The 14355-nt window shown below is 34.9% G+C and overlaps 1 long non-coding RNA gene across 1 annotated transcript in view; it reads right to left on the bottom strand.

Moving 5' to 3' along the window:
- LOC125166123 (uncharacterized) overlaps positions 1-14355 on the bottom strand; it is a 56442-nt gene that overhangs the window by 26385 nt on the left and 15702 nt on the right. Inside the window, exon 2 of the long non-coding RNA XR_007152352.1 lies at positions 5071-5157. This is a non-coding gene — a long non-coding RNA (uncharacterized LOC125166123). The remainder of the gene's footprint in view (positions 1-5070; positions 5158-14355) is intronic.

The following is a 14355-nucleotide window of genomic DNA, read 5'->3' as shown; positions in this document are numbered from 1 at the left end:
TTTTTAATTTTTTGATGAAACTCCACATTGTTTCACAGAGTGGCTGCACCAGTTTGAATTTCCACCAACAGTTCAAGATGCTTCCCCTTTCTCCACATCCTCGCCAATACTGTTGTTTCCTGAGTTAATTTTAGCCACTCTGACTGGTGGGAGGTGGTATCTCAGTGTGGTTTTGATTTGTATTTCCCCGATGATGAGCGATGTTGAGCATCTTTTCATGTTAGATACGCCATTTTAGAATTAATTTTAATTTTTCTTTTTTCTATCTTAGAAACTAAGTCTAACAAATTACCAAGAAAAGGCAACTCTACCTCTACAGTTCTTCATCTCCTTTCTGTTAACATGTTCACTGACCTGACCTATTCCCTCATTTCCTATAGTTTGCACAACTGTAATAGCTTCCCAATTGGTCTTCCGTGTCTGGCATTTAGCTTCCTCAATCAATTTTGTTCACTGTGTGCCAGAAAGTATCTCAGATCACATGCCATCCTATCACTCTTTAATTCCTTAATCTTCTATGGCTTCTACTTGTGTTCTTTCTTGGAATTCAGGCTTCCCATCATCTGATCCTAAGTGGTCATTTTATTCCCACTACTCCTTCCACTGCACCCTGAAGCCATGCACAGCATCTGCTACTCCCAGAGCCGATAGTGATCTTCTCTGCCACTTTGCCCTTGCTCTTAATGTTCCTTCCTTTAGTAGTGTCTTTCCTCCTTTTTCTGCCTATAAATATCTATTTATTTATCAGGACCCAGTCCTGCATAATGTCTATCTTCAATTTTTTCTCTTGTGTAAATTTTAATATAATTTCATTTCGTTTTATGTTCTTAGCAGTTTGCATTATATTGTAGTTATTCTTTACCTATTTGATTCTTTTTAGTAGATCTTAAATTTCATGAGAACAGGTAGCTTCTCTTCTTTCCAGTACCTAGTTCCAAGTTTTGAAGATAATAGGCACTTAGTAAAGGTTTATTATATTGGACTGAATGCAGGAATGCAAATTCAAGATCCATGCCTATTCAGAGGCAAAATCAAAAGAACAGAAATGACATACTTTTTATTTATCCTAACCCATTGCTTCTTTGCACATTACAATTTGAAAGTATTTGTTATGCAAAAATTCCATCATTTGAGTCATAATCATAGAACTAATTAACCATAGAAAGTATTCTCATTAAGCATACTAAAATTTGTGTTTGACACTCGGATATATTAGAATATTTAGGCAATATTTCACTTGACCTTAAGGTGAATTCAACATTTTGAATTTCAAAATGTGTATAATTTTCACATAGTTGCTAATACTTGGGAATCTAGAAAAATTATGAAAATAGATGATTAGCTTGGGGATTTAAAGATGTATCTATTTGGGGGCTAACCATTTGTGTTCACTCATACACAGTGCCTCGTGTGCCACATTTCTCTTTGGCTTTTCTTTACACACATGGAAAACACAAATACCATTCCACATAATCATCAGATTAATCTAGATTATGCTTTATTTGGTAATGTTAAATTGCTGGAAGGGGTGGAAGCAGCAGGATATGGGAGAGCAAATAATCATGATTCTCTAGGAAGCTGTATGAGGAACAAGGAGGTCTGCCTTTGAACAGTTTAATTTTGGGAATGTAGTTTAGAGGTTCAAGCATGGATTGGAGCACACTGCTAGTGTTAGAATTATAGCTCCAACCCTTGGTAGCTCTGTGTCTTTGGACGGTATTTACTCTGCCTCTCTTCAGTTCCCTTATCTGTAAAAGGGGGATAAAGGTATCTGCAATGTAGGAGTATATAAGAATTAGCGAAGCATTTAGTAAGTCTTATGAAGTATTTGCTATTATTAAATGTATGTTTTCTACTGCAAATATCGTTAACTTAAATATTAAATGCATTTATTGTTTTTATTAGCTCTCTGACATTTATTTCAGCTTTTGATCTGAGTTTGTTTTCTTGCTCTCAAGCTTTATGAGAAACACAAGAATCAATAGGGATTATTTCAACTGAATTTAGAGTTTATCTAAGAGAACTTCAAGGGTTAGGAGACCAAACAAAACAAGGAAAGAGGATTTGAAAGAAGAAATTAGATTAAAAGTTTAAGAGATTAAATGGGTAGATAAAGAAACCTAGCATGTATTTTAGATAAAAGCTGGAAAAGCAGCAGTGCTACTCTGCTCAGTCAATGGCTCTTGACCCCATTAGCAGTAAATGTTTAATCTTACTCTTACTGTTCTTATTAGTAATGCAAAATGGACAGTTTTTTTTTTTTTTTTCTTTCCAATGGGGAAAAAATGTGTTAAGCATGATTTGTGATTTCTTTTCAGGAGTAATAAAACTTGAAATGTATATGACTGAATAGTGATAATATGAGAAAAATACAGAAAATAATGTGTTAAATTCTTACATAGATGACAAATATAAATAATATTTTCCAAGGAAATCAGTGTTGGTATCAGATAAGAGGAGTTAAATTTCAACTCTGGTCTTTCAATTGCACAATATAAAATCTAGGAACTTATAGGGACAGATTATAGAGAAATCTGAAGAATGCCAGAAACAAATGAGAAATTATGGTTCAAAAATGTTCATCTACTCTTTTTGTAAGTTGAAGTATAGTTGACATACAATATTATATTAGTTTCAGGTGTATAATATTGTGATTCAACATTTACTTAAAATGATCTAGTTATTTTGTAACTAGTAAATCTAGTTATTTTTGTTCATTCACTTAAAAAAATTTTTTTTTAATTTTCTTTTTAGATAGAGAGAGAGAGTGCAAGGAAGAGAGAGAGAATCTTAGGCAGGCCTCGTGCTCAGCACAGAGCATAGGATCCCAAGATTCTGGATCATGACCTGAGCCAAAATCAAGAGTGGGATGCTCAACTGATTGAGCCACCCAGGTGCCCCTTCTCATTCACTTTTGATCATTATTGATTTTACAAGATTGAAGATTTCAGAAAATGTGATTTTCTTTAGTTAAAAATTTTAAGCCTAGAGGCAAATTTGTAACAATTTTTTTTTTTTTTTTTTTTAAAGTAGGCTTCACCCCCCGGAATGGAGCCCAACACAGGGCTTGAACTCACAAACCTAAGATCAGGACCTGAGCTGAGATCAAGAGTCAGACACTTGGGGCTCCTGGGTAGCTTAGTTGGTTAAGCCTCCTACTTTGACTCAGGTCATGATCTCCTGGCTTATGAATGCAAGACCCACATCAGGCTCTGTGCTGACAGTTCAGAGCCTGGAGCTCGCTTCAGATTCTGTGTCCTCCTCTCTCTCTGCCCCTCCCCTGCTCACATTGTGTCTCTCTCTCTGTCAAAAATAAACATTGAAAAAAATTATATATATTTAAAAAAAGACAAGTGACTGAGCCACCCAGGCACCCCTAACACACTTTAGTAACTGTAGGAGTTTATGGTATCTATACCTGTATCTATATCTGCATCCATATCTACCATTATCTGTATAATCTGTATCTATATATTTAAACCTACTTCATGTTATCTTCTGATCTTTATTTTTCCTTGCCCTTATTTCCTCATCCATTTTTTATCTTGTTATACTGTAACTGTGAAGGCATTCTTAATTATTTAAAAAATGAAGTAGAATATCAAAAAGACACATAAATGCAAAGGGGTAAATGAGGCCCCGGTAATCATTTGCCTTAGTGCTTTTCACTGCTTTGGACATGAGCAGCCATGTTGGGTCTAAGTATAATTAGAATCATGGCATAGATTTTAGTTTCTAGTATTAATGAGAAATCGTTGGAAGGTAAACTGTCCTTTCTTTCCTTTATTTTCCCTGAAAAAGAGTGTTTTCATTTTTCTGGAATTCTATTTCATTCCTTCTTAAGACATAGTCAATAGTGATTAAACTCTTAGTCTGCTTTTGTTTATTTTAAACTACCTGATACTTATTGTTGGTATTTATCATATGGTTCATTGATTTATTTTTTACTTATTCCTGAGGAATGGAGAAGCCCATTAGATAGTAACTAATGATCAAGAACTTTTTCTTTTCATATAAATCAAAATTTTATTCTTGATTTCAGTATCTTGAGTTTTCATTAACTTCCACACATTAATATACTCCAGTTAGATTCTTGGATTTTATTTTTATTGTCATGCCTTAAAGACAGATAAAATGTACTGAACTCATGATTATCTTGGCAGGGTTGCTAAATCAATACTTTAAATTTTCTCATGTAGGATATGCTTTCTTTTGTGACTAAAAGTCATGGTAGCACTTGAGTTTTCTAAATCTGTAGATGTTCTTCTAACACCTATGTTCTGTATGGTCAGAATAATTTGTAGACCGCATTCAGTTATTTATTTATGTGCAAACAAATTCTTAATTTGAACTTTTGTTTTTTTCTAATTCTACTTTAAACATTATTTCTATAACAACACTCTAAGATGTCAGTTTAAAAAATAAATTCAGAATTATATGCAGAGATTAAACCACTACAGACTAGGTATCTGTTAAAATTTTCTGAGCTCAAACAAAGGCTTTCATCTTCATAACTGTGTGCCAGTATATCTTGGGGACTGCATAACAGTCATTTTAACATACCTATTCTGTGTCAACATTTTCAACAAAATAGTACTACATACTTTTGAAAATCTTAGTATTTACATGTTCCTGAAAGGTATGTTAATATGTAAAATTTATAGGTGAGAATGATGTCAGTATTTTTTCTTTTTTTTAGCATTTATTTATTTTTGAGACAGAGAGAGACAGAGCATGAGCAGGGGAGGGTCAGAGAGAGAGGGAGACACAGAATCCGAAACAGGCTCCAGGCTCTGAGCTGTCCAGAGTCCGATGCAGGGCTCGACCTCACGGACCGCGAGATCATGACCTGAGCCGAAGTCGGACGCTCAACCGACTGAGCCACCCAGGCACCCCGAATGATGTCAGTATTTTGAATAAAAATGCCTTAGAGTTTATTGCTTCTAAAATTTAAATGTAGAATGAAATGATGTTTGTATTACCTTCCAATAGATTGTAAACACTAGGAGCACTGGGAAGGAAATGGCTTAAGCTAGGATTTTTAAAAGCAGTAGTGGAAATAAATGTTACCTTTTAGTAGGCTCAGTCATGATAGTTATCTGTGATGTACTATGCTCATTTTAGGAGTTGTCTTCTCAGTTGACTGCTTATCAAGAACTATAAATAAAAGGAAGAGATAAACTTTGTATGTGCCAGAGTCTCATTTTTCTCAATCAGGCTATACTTTACAGTGAGTCAGAAACACTAACTACTTTCCAGCCAGTACTTCCCAGTACACACCATAGTCTTATTTTTCTATGCATAGTCCGTTTAATCTTTTAAAACAGTTTTTCAAAACATTTTCACATTGATTATTCACATTTTACTAATCTTACAGTAAGATTAGTAAAGCAGGTGTTATTACCCCCATTTTACAGATAACCAAACCAAACGAAACAAACACAAAAATCCTCAAACCTGAGATGTTGAACTATGTCTAAGTCTCACTGGAAGGCCATAAAATAGCTTCTAACAGAGAACCCAGGTATCCTGAATCATGATGAGAATCCTCTGAACATACTTCATTTCAGAAAACATGACAGTTCTTGATCTTGGCTAAAGGAGATTTCCTCCCTTGGTTTTCCCATTTACTTTCTTTTGATAGGGTCTCCCTTGCCTTCAAATGGCCCTCCCCTGCCTCAGGCCTCTGGTAAACAAACATACATTGCACTAAATCCCTCCTCGTTTAGGAAGCCCTGTGAATCTGCTAGGAATTGCCTTCTATAAGCAATAGAGAACTGACTAACAGCTTAAGCTCCTAAGGTTTTTTTTATGATGAATTCTGCTCATAGGAGTCAGAGCAGCTTCCCAGAAGGGGTTCTGTTTAAGTTAGGGCTAGCTTGATAAGAAAGAAATTTTTCAGAAATGGTTCAGACTGGTATGGAGGCTCCATAAGGGCAGTGGTGATTCAGGTGCCTTCTGTCTTTCTGACTCTGAGTTTTTAGTGTATAATTTCTGTTACGGTATGAATTGTTTGCCCCCAAGTTGATAGGTTGAAGCCTTAACCCTCATCCCTCAGCATGTGACTGTATTTGGAGACAGGACCTTTCAAGAGGTGATTAAATTAAAATGGGCCCATTAAGGTGGGCCCTAATACAATCTGACTATAATAAGAGGAAATTTGCACACACAAAGAGATACTAGGGATGTGCACACACAGAGGAAAGACCATGTGAAATCACAGCAGATGGCAGTCATTTTCAAGACAAGAGAGAAGCCCTAGGAGAGAGAAGCACTAGAAGAACCAAATTTGCCAACACCTAGATTTTGGACTTTCTGCCTATAGAACTAAGAAAAAATTAACTTCTGTTGTTTAAGTTACCTAGTCTGTGGCATTTTGTCATGGCAACCCAAGTAGACTAATCCAGCTTCTGTATTCAAGGCTGCCTGTTAGTCCAGTATGACTGCTGAAGCTCTTGCCATCAGTTTATTGTTTGAAAAGAAATCTGGAGGAATGGGGAAAATTTCCAGCTGTCTATCTGCTTTTGGAGCCTTTTCCAACAACAGCCAAACATAGCCATTTGCTTCTCATTAGCCAAAACTTAGTCACATAGGGGTTATATGTCTGCAAAGGAGGTTAGAAAATATGGCTGTTAGCTGGGTAAATTGCCACCGTGACTATCTTGGGATTTTTTTTTTCTTTTCTTTTTTAAATTGAGGTATTGGTTTATAACATTATATAAGCTGCAGGTGTACATTATAATTCAACATCTGTATGCACTACAAAGTGATCATTAAGCTGGCATCCATCTTGTCACTTCAGATGAAAGAATGAACACTGGAGGTTATATTCCCCCAGGCACAGCTAGACTGGCCAAGGAACATGTAGGCCTCGGCTCAAGAGATGGAAATGCTTGTTTATCATTCAAAGGGACATGTAGGAATGCAACCCTAGTAGCTTTCAAGTAATGTTGTAAGTAGTTACAAAAATTACAAGTAGTTAATCAACAATGCCCTAAATATATAATTACTAGATATACCTAATGAAATCTCCAACATGCAGAAAAAAGATATTTTTTCAGATTTCAAGGCTCTTGAGATGAAACAGACTTTTGTGGAACCCAAGTGATACCAAAAGTTATTAAGTAACATCTGCTAACATGACCTAATGGGCCTCCAGTCAACAGGTTCCACCTTCTCAGGAGACTCCTGCCCTACATTTTGCCTTTAAAAACTTTCACTTGTAGGCCATTGGGGAGTTTTGGACTTGTGAGTTCCCCGTAATGCTGGGGGGCACCACACCATCGAGTAGCCTATCTTTCTTCAGTGCTTATGCTCCATATCAGTTTTTATAGGCTTACTGCACATTGGGTGGAAAAACTTGTTTAGTTTGGTTACAATCACCACTAAAATTTGCATTACCATTTATCACTATACAACTGACCCCTTACCCACTTTGCCCACACCTATCAGCATTTTTACATTCTTTGGATGAAAACCCAGAAGTGGAATAACTGGATCATATGGTGGTCTATTTTTAATTTTTTGAGGAACCTTCATACTGTTTTCCATAGTGACTGCACCAGTTTATATTTCCAGCAGCAGTGCTGAAGAGTTCCCTTTTCACCACATCCTTATCATCACTTGTCATTTCTTATATTTTTATAATAGCCACTGTAACCAGTGTGAGGTGATGTCTCATTGTGGCTTTTATTTGCATTTCCCTGATGATTAGTGATGTTGAGCATCTTTTCATGTGCCTGTTGGCCATCTATATGTCTTCATTGACGAAAAGTCTATTTAGATCCTCTGCATATTTTTTAAATCAGGTTGTATCCTGTTTTGTTTTGTTTTGCTGTTGACTTGTATGAGTTCTTTATATGTTTTGGATATTAATCTCTTGTCAAATGTATGATATGCAAAAATATTCTATGTAGTAGGTTGCCTTTTCATTTTGATGAGGATTTCTTTCATTGTGCAGAAGCTTTTTAGTTTGGGGGTGCCTGGGTGGCAACTGGTTGGTACTTCAGTTGGGTAAGTGTACAACTCTTGGTTTCAGATCGGGTCTGATCTCATGGTTTGTGAGTTCAAGCCCCATGTGGGAATCTGTACTGACAGCATGGAGCCTGCTTGGAATTCTCTCTCTCCCTCTCTCTGCCCCTCCCCCACTCTCTCTCTCTCTCAAAATAAATAAATAAACATTTAAAAAAATTAAAAAAAGAAGTTTTTTTGTTTGATATAAACTTTTTGTGTTTAGTTTTGCTTTTGTTTCCTTTACCTTTGGAGTCAGATCCACAAAAATATCTCTAAGACTGATACTGAAGAGCTTCTTACCTGTTTCCTTCTAGGAATTACATGATTTAGGTCTTATAGTCAGGTCTTTAATCCATTTTGAGTGGATTTTTGTGTAGGGTGCAAGAAAGTGGTCTAGTTTCATTCTTTTGCATGTGGCTATCTTGTTTTCCCAATACCATTTATTGAAAAAATTGTCTTTACTTCAATGTATATCCTTGGGTCCTTTGTCATATGTAGTCTATTTATACATGGGTTTAATTCTAAGCTCTCAGTTCTATTACACTGACCTTTGTGCTTGTTTTTAGGCCAGTACCATACTGTTTTGATTACTATAGCTTTCTGTATAGTTTGAAATCAGGTAGTATGATATCTTCATCTTTGTCTTCCTTTCTAAAGTTTGCTTTGTATGGGACCTTTTGTGATTCCATACAAATTTTACAGTTATTCTAGTTCTGTGAAAAATACCATTGGAATTTTATTAGAAATTGCATTGAATCTGTACATTGCTTTGTACAGAATGGACATTTTAACAATATTAATTCTTTAAATCCATGATAATGGACTATCTTCATTTATTTGTGCCATCTTCAGTTTCTTCATCAATGCCTGATAGTTTTCAGTTTATAGGATTTATACTTTCTTGGTTAAATTTATTCTTAGGTATTAAATTATTTTTGATGAAATTGTAAATGAGATTGTTTTCTTAATTTATTTTCTGATAGTTTGTTAGTGCATAGGAATGCCACATATTTCTATATGTTGATATTGTAACCTGTCACTTTACCAAATTAATTTATTAGTTCTAACCATTTTTTTTTGAGGCATCTTTAGGGTTTTCTTTTTTATTTTCTTTTTCAGAGTAAAAAACAAAGGCCTTTTTTTTTTTATTGATTGATTTCTAATTTACATCCAAGTTAGTTACCATATAGTGCCATAATGATTTCAGGAGGAGAATCCAGTGATTCATCACCTACCTGTAACACCAGTGCTCATCCCAACAAGAGCCCTTCTCAGTGCCCCCTGTCCATTTAGCCCATTCCCCACCCAAACCCATCCAGCAATCCTCAGTTTGTTCTCTGTCTTTAAGAGTCTTGTATGGTTTGTCTCCCTCTCTGTTTTTATCTTATTTTTGCTTCCTTCTCCTAGGTTCATCTGTTATGTTTGTTTCTTTCAAATATAATTTATTTTTAACTTGGCTAACATACAGTGTATACAGAGTGCTCTTGGTTTTGGGGGTAGATTCCCGTGATTCATTGCTTATATATAACACCCAGTGCTCAACAAGTGCCCTCCTCAATGTCCATAACCCATTTGTTCTCTATATTTAAGAGTCTCTAATGTTTTGCCTTCCTCCCTCTCTGTTTTAACTATTTTTTCCACTTTCCCCCATGGTCTTCTGTTAAGTTTCTCAAATTCCACATATGAGTAAAAATATATGATACCTGTCTTTAGGATTTTCTATATATAAATCATGTCATCTGCAAATAATGACAGTTTTATTTCTTCCTTTCCAGTTTAAAGCTTTTTATCTTTTTTAAAGTTTATTTCTTTATTTGAAAGAGAGAGAAAGAGAGAGAGAATCCCAAGCAGGCTCTTCACTGTCAGCACAGAGCCTGGTGCACGGCTCGAACTGCAAACTGTGAGATCATGACCTGAGCTGTAATCAAGAGTCAGATGCTCAACTGACTGAGCCACCCAGGCACCCTGGATGTTTTTATTTTCTAATTTTTTTTCTTGCCTAATTGCTGTGAGTAGGACTTCCAATATAATGTTGAGTAAAAGTGGTGAAAGTAGGCATTCTTGTCCTGTTCTTCTTTTTTAATGTTTATATTTTAATGTAATTTTTGGAAGATCTTGAGAAAAGTACATATTAAATCTTCTTTGAATGTTTGGTATAATTCACTAGTGAAGCCGTCTGGTTCTGAACTTTTGTTTGTGAGGAGTGTTTTTTGTTTTTTTTAAGTTTATTTGAGAGAGAGAGAGAGAGAGCGCGCAAGCAGGGGAGGGGCAGAGAGAGTAGGTAAGAGAGAATCCCAAGCAAGTGCTTCAATTCACAACCATGAGGTCATGACCTGAGCCAAAACCAATAGTCTGATGTTTAACTGACTGAGCCATCCAGGTGTCCCTTGGGAGGTATTTGAGTAGTGATTCAATCTCTTCACTAATAACTGGCCTATTCACTTTTTCTTTTTCTTCTTGCTTCAGTATCAGAAGACTGTATGTTTCTAGGAATTCATTCATTTCTCCTAGGTTGTTCATTTTTTTTGCTTTGTAATTGTTCATAGCAGTCACTTATGATCCTTTGTATTTCTGCAGTATCAATTGTAATTTCTCTTTCATGTGTGATTTTGTTTATTAGAGTCCTTTTTTTTTTTTGGTTATTATACATAGAAGTTTGTCACTTTTGCTTATCCTTTCAAAGAACCAGCTCTTATATTCCTTGACCTTTCCAATTTTTTAAAAGTCTTTTTTTTCTGCTCTGATTTTTATTATTCATTTCTTCTATTGACTGTCAGCTTTGTGATTCTTTTCCAGTTCCTTGAGGTGTAAGGTTAGATTATTTTACTTGAGATTTTTCTTGTTTCTTGAGGTAGGCCTGTAATGCTATGATTTTCCCTGTTAGAACCACTTTTGCAGCATTCCAAAGATTTTGGTGTGTCACATTTCTGTTTTCATTTTTCTCTAGGTATTTTTAAACTTATTATGTGTTTATTTTGATGACTCATTGGTTGTTCAGTAGTATTTTATTTAATCTTCATATTTTTGTAGTTTTTCCAGTTTTCTTTTTTTATTAAAAAAAAGTTAAGTTCACTTATTTTGGGAGAGAGAGAGAGGGAGCAAGCATGAGTGGGGGAGGGGCAGAGAGAGGGAGAGAGAGAGAATCCCAAGCAGATTCTGCACTGTCAGCACAGAGTCCAATGTGGGGCTCGAACTCATGAACTGAACCAAATTCAAGACTCAGATGCTTAACCGACTGAGCCACCCGGGCAACCCTAGTTTTCTTCTAATTTATTTCCAGTTTTATATCATTGTGGTAAGAGAAAATGCAAATGTGATTTCAGTCTAACTTATTGAGACTCTTTTGTGACCTAACACGTAATCTATCCTGGAAAATGTTCTATGTGCACTAGAGAAGAATGTGTATTCTGTTGCTTTTTGTTGGAATGTTCTGTAAGTATCTATTAAGTCTTTCGGCCTAATGTATCATTTAAGGTCAAGGTTTCCATATTAATTTTGTTTCAATGATCCATTGATGTAAATGGGGTATTAAAGTCCCCTACTCTCATTGTTTTGCTGTCAATTCTTCCCTTTAAGTCCATCAGTAGTTGCTTTATATATCTTGGTACTAATATACTGAGTGCATCCATTTTTATAAATGTTATATCTTCTTGTTGGATTGACCCCTTTGCCATTATGTAATGCCCTTCTTTGTTATTACAGTCTTTCTTTTATTTTATCTGCTATGAGTATAGCTACATCAGCTTTCTCTTTATTTCCACTTACATGGAGTATCTTTCTCCATCCCTTTACTTTCAGTCTGTGTGTGTCTTTTTTTAAAAAAAAAATTTTTAGTGTTTATTTTTGAGAGAGAGAGAGACACAGAGTGTGAGCAGAGGAGGGGCAGAGAGTGAGAGAGACACAGAATCTGAAGCAGACTCCAGGCTCTGAGCTGTCAGCAGAGATCCTGACATGGGGCTCCAACCCACAAGCTGTGAGATCATGACCTGAGCCAAAGTTGGAGGCTCAACTAACTGAGCCACCCAGGTGCCCCTGTGTGTGTCCTTACTTCTGAAGTGAGTCTCTTAGAGGCTACGTATAGATGGATCTTGTTTGTTATACACTCAGCCACTCTGTCTTTTGATTAGAGATTTTAGTCCATGTACCTTTAAAGTAATTATTGATAGGTATGTACTTGTTGCCATTAGGTTAACTGTTTTGTGAATATTTTCATAGTTCCTTTTGCTCTTTTCTTTTTCTCTTTGCTCCTTTGTGGTTTGATGGCTTTCTTTAGCATTATATTTAGATTGTTTTATCATTTGTGTGTGTGTGTGTGTGTGTGTGTGTGTGTGTGTGTGTGTGTATTTGTTCTAAATCTTTGCTTTGTGGTTACTGTGAGGCTCACATATAACTTTACATGTATGTAATATCTGTTCTGAGTTGATAGCAACTTAAACTTGAACACATTCCAAAATTTTACATCCCTCCTGACATTTTATATTTTCAATGTTACATTTTAGGACTTTTTATTTTATACTTTCCTTAACTAATTATTATAGTTTTAGTTAATTTTACTATTTTTGTCTTTTAAACTTCATACTTTAGCACTGATTGCTTTTCTACCTTTACTATATAGAAATATTTACCTTTTCCAGTGAGAATTTTACTTTCATATGTTCATATGCTTTCCTGTTACTTGCTTTTTCACTTGATGTTGTCCCAAAGGTCTCTTAAGTTATCTTCATGTTTTTTTCTTTCTGCTCTGTTTGGGTGAATTGCATTGCTTTTCTTCTACCTAGATTATTCAGTGTGGGAGGTGGTAGGCTGGTATGTAGCCCAGCTGGGACACACACCTGCACTATAGCATGAAGATGGGCACATAACCTCTTTAATTTTGATGAGTGTGAAGAGAAAATATGGTGGTTGTAAATGATTAGGTTGAATTCAGAGGACGTATTTTCTAGCAAAATGTCAGTAAACAGTACAGGCTATGAGGAGAAGCTAAGGGTTTTTCCTCTTTATGTTGGCAATTAGATTTTAAGAGATTCAGCTGAATATTTAGTAAATAAAGAATAACACCACAGAATTAGACTCACTGAAGTACTCTTGCTTTGATTTTGATAAAATTCTCTATGAAACTCTAAAACTTCTGTTCATTTTATCCTGGTTTTCCCTCTATAGAAGTAACACAACAGGGAGTTGTATGTATAAAACTATAGATTATAGCTGTAGCCAAATAATCTAAGATATCACAATATTATTAGATACATGTTTTAAAGCAATTGTTCTGAAATTGCTTTGTTTTGGTGATATTGGCTGAAGGGTGGTGTGAATTCCACACATGGAAAAAGGAAATTCCAACATCAACCAAACAATAAAAAAATAAATACTTTCTTCTCTAAGTATTTGGAATGAGTGGGAGTTTTTCGGGGTTTTGTTTTGTTTTGTTTTCTGGAGTTTATATTTTAGTAAATCTGCATGATAGTTTAAGCCACTGGTTTTCAAACTGTAATTTCTCATTTAACATCACCTGGAGAATTGATAAAAATGAAATTATCAAGCCTCACCCCAGATATACTGAGTCAAAAAATTAGGAATAGAAGGTTCAGTCATCCACATTTCATCCAGCTATTCAGGTGATTTTTATGAATGATAAAATTTGAGAGCACCAGTTTAACTACTGATTGACTAGCACTGTGACCTTAAAGGCTTTGTTCAAGTCAACCTTTGCATTTTTTCCTTTGTTCAAGTCAACCTTTGCATTTGCATATAAAAATAAATGATTTTATTTGCTTTTATAAATCACAGTAACATTTTGAAAAGTGGTGTTGCTAGTACTGAAGCTTTTGATTTGGTACAAATTTTATTTTAATTTGCTCAAAATATTGCACTGCTATACACAACCTTAGAGGAAAATCATATATTGTTTCCCTTTTAAAGCTTTTATTCATTTTAAGATGAACAATGTGAATGAGACTGTTTAAAACCGTAAGGAAATTAAGAGTTTAGAAGTTATAATAATCTTAGGCCTATTATGTTTTTCTTCTAAACCTAATGCAATATATCTATTAATAATATTTTAATATATCCATTAATTATTATTTACAAAGTATAACGTTTTGTCTATGTAGTTAACTTGTCAGGTTAACAAGAAAAATTAAAGGATGCCGAAGGAATATGATTGACCATATTAATGACTGATGTTTTGAGTAATTTATTTATTTTGCTTTGAAAAATGATGCTTGCCTCTGACATACCACATAGAATAGTCATTCATATATCAAAATATATCATATATATCATGTTATATAAAATATATTCTAAAGATATGTGATGGGATTAGATATGATATTAAATAGGGAA

Source organism: Prionailurus viverrinus, chromosome B2 (assembly GCF_022837055.1).
Source record: "Prionailurus viverrinus isolate Anna chromosome B2, UM_Priviv_1.0, whole genome shotgun sequence".
In the NCBI taxonomy this organism is placed as follows: domain Eukaryota; kingdom Metazoa; phylum Chordata; class Mammalia; order Carnivora; family Felidae; genus Prionailurus; species Prionailurus viverrinus.
Note: the sequence above shows the minus strand (reverse complement) of the source record. Positions and strands in the feature narration are given on the sequence as shown.